The sequence below is a fragment of the Pimephales promelas genome (genome assembly GCF_988280905.1).
Source record: "Pimephales promelas chromosome 3 unlocalized genomic scaffold, fPimPro1.hap1.1 SUPER_3_unloc_1, whole genome shotgun sequence".
Taxonomy (NCBI): domain Eukaryota; kingdom Metazoa; phylum Chordata; class Actinopteri; order Cypriniformes; family Leuciscidae; genus Pimephales; species Pimephales promelas.
The window spans coordinates 65001-67500 of NW_028297295.1; the positions used below are offsets into that span (position 1 = coordinate 65001).

Sequence of the window (2500 nt, forward strand, 5' to 3'; positions counted from 1 at the left end):
CTGGTATTCCCAGGCGGTCTCCCATCCAAGTACTAACCAGGCCCGACCCTGCTTAGCTTCCGAGATCAGACGAGTTCGGGCGTTCTCAAGGTGGTATGGCCGTAAGCAAAATCTGCTGCCAAAATTGGGCTTTTTGAATGGTTAGAACATTAGGGTAGTAAACCATATAAAGCTTACTAGGTCTCCCATCCAACAATAAAGCTTACAGCACCTGGTATTCCCAGGCGGTCTCCCATCCAAGTACTAACCAGGCCCGACCCTGCTTAGCTTCCGAGATCAGACGAGTTCGGGCGTTCTCAAGGTGGTATGGCCGTAAGCCAAATCTGCTGCCAAAATTGGGCTATTTGAATGGTTAGAACATTAGGGTAGTAAACCATATAAAGCTTACTAGGTCTCCCATCCAACAATAAAGCTTACAGCACCTGGTATTCCCAGGCGGTCTCCCATCCAAGTACTAACCAGGCCCGACCCTGCTTAGCTTCCGAGATCAGACGAGTTCGGGCGTTCTCAAGGTGGTATGGCCGTAAGCGAAATCTGCTGCCAAAATTGGGCTATTTGAAGAAAAAAAAAAGAGACTCTTTCAGGCTTTCTGAAGAAACTCAGAGACGATTTCAGGCATTTTGAGGGGGAAAAAAGACAATTTAGGATTTTTGAACCATTTCATTGACTCTTTTTTTTTTTTTTTTTTAAACAATAAAGCTTACAGCACCTGGTATTCCCAGGCGGTCTCCCATCCAAGTACTAACCAGGCCCGACCCTGCTTAGCTTCCGAGATCAGACGAGTTCGGGCGTTCTCAAGGTGGTATGGCCGTAAGCAAAATCTGCTGCCAAAATTGGGCTATTTGAATGGTTAGAACATTAGGGTAGTAAACCATATAAAGCTTACTAGGTCTCCCATCCAACAATAAAGCTTACAGCACCAGGGGCCCATTTCAATAAGGAGGTTCAACCAACTCTGAGTTAAAGCTTGAACTCTGAGTTGACTTACCCTGAGATGGGAAACTCTGAGTTTTCGGTTACAGAACAGCTGAAATTAGTTAGTTCAATCAACTCTGAGTTGACTGACTCAGGGTTAAGCGCGTGCACCACAACTATAAAAAGCCATTATCAATGGAGCGCAGATATTATGAGTCACCATGGCAACAGTGCCAGACAAAAAGAGGTGTTGGGTGTGATTAATTACCAAGTAATCTAAATATTGTAATTTAATTAAAGGGATTACTCTTAATTATTCTGTAATTTAAAATAAAATATGATGCAATTACATTTAATAGGCTACAGCATAAACTATAGACCAATTCAGTATAAAACAATAGTGGATTTAACATACATTTTAAAAGGTATATTTTTTATGTAACCTTCTCCCTCTACACACTTTGACCAATTCAAGAATAATTCATGCAATTGTATATTGTTAATTTGAAAGAATTAAAAGGGCAGTTTCTTGTTTATCCTCCTTGTATTGTTCGAGTGTTTAGGTTGATATAGGATTTAGCAATTAGTAATATGTAGACCAATATTTTCTAGAGATAGTAGCCTAATTATTACATTAATCTAACTACACCGTTGAAGATGTCATTTGTGGTTAATAATTCATTTTAGAGTAATTTACTGTTATATCATCAAGAGGTGAAACTGGAAGAATGTTATTCAACCTAAAGTAGGCTACTATTACTTTGATACATTTTTATTTAAGCAAAAGTAAAAATACCAGTCTAAAAATCTACTCAAGTAAAAAGTAGTTCATTTAAAACATGAGTTAAAGTCGCTGAGTAACTTATTTAACAGTGGGGGTGGGGGACTCCCCCATGTGGGGAGAGTTTCACAGTATGAGAACAGTCTCAGAAAATATTGCGGTTTATGGTATTAAAAAATTATTAAATATATAAACTGCATTGTTATATTACGGTTATCATCAGTTAAAATGACAGTTAGATAAATTAAACATTTGTTCAATAAAACATATCTAATCAACTAACTTCAATAATTGATTATAAGATTAACATATGATCAAAAACGGTGGTAATCAAGTAAAAAAAAAGTTTACCAAACGTTTTAAATCCTTTTATTTTTTAGCAAAGTGCTGCAAAACAGATTTAGTCAATTAGTCATGGACAAACAATATATATTCTTTAAAGAATGTGTAAATACGTTTTTATTATTGTTAGTGTTTAAACAGCACTTCCTCTTTAAAAAAGGGGAGGGGACCGCAAGAAACTCTGGGTTTACTGAAGAAAACCTGCTCCCGACCAGGTTAGGTTCACAGAGTAAGTTACCATGGTAACTGACTCTGAGTATAAGTTACCTCTCTTTCAGAAACGGGCTTGACTTACTCTGCTTTCTCAGGTTTAACTTACCCCCCTTTCTGAAACGCAAAACCCAGAGTTTCCCTCATTTCAAAGTTAACATACTCAGAGTTTTCACTTAACCTCCTTTCTGAAACAGGCCCCTGGTATTCCCAGGCGGTCTCCCATCCAAGTACTAACCAGGCCCGACCCTG

At 38.3% G+C, this 2500-nt stretch overlaps 4 non-coding genes and 1 pseudogene across 4 annotated transcripts in view; all 5 read right to left on the bottom strand.

Moving 5' to 3' along the window:
• LOC148962322 (5S ribosomal RNA) overlaps positions 1-107 on the bottom strand; it is a 119-nt gene extending 12 nt beyond the window's left edge. The window contains exon 1 of the ribosomal RNA XR_016153478.1: positions 1-107. This exon is cut by the window's left edge and continues 12 nt beyond it. This is a non-coding gene — a ribosomal RNA (5S ribosomal RNA).
• A 92-nt stretch (positions 108-199) lies between these two features.
• On the bottom strand, positions 200-318 carry LOC148962323 (5S ribosomal RNA). Its single transcript, XR_016153479.1, has one exon. It is a non-coding gene; the product is annotated as a 5S ribosomal RNA (ribosomal RNA).
• Positions 319-410: 92 nt separating this feature from the next.
• LOC148962324 (5S ribosomal RNA) lies at positions 411-529 on the bottom strand. The gene has a single exon (XR_016153481.1). It is a non-coding gene; the product is annotated as a 5S ribosomal RNA (ribosomal RNA).
• Positions 530-697: 168 nt separating this feature from the next.
• LOC148962325 (5S ribosomal RNA) lies at positions 698-816 on the bottom strand. Its single transcript, XR_016153482.1, has one exon. It is a non-coding gene; the product is annotated as a 5S ribosomal RNA (ribosomal RNA).
• Positions 817-2440: 1624 nt separating this feature from the next.
• Positions 2441-2500, bottom strand: part of LOC148962326 (5S ribosomal RNA) — a 116-nt pseudogene continuing 56 nt past the window's right edge.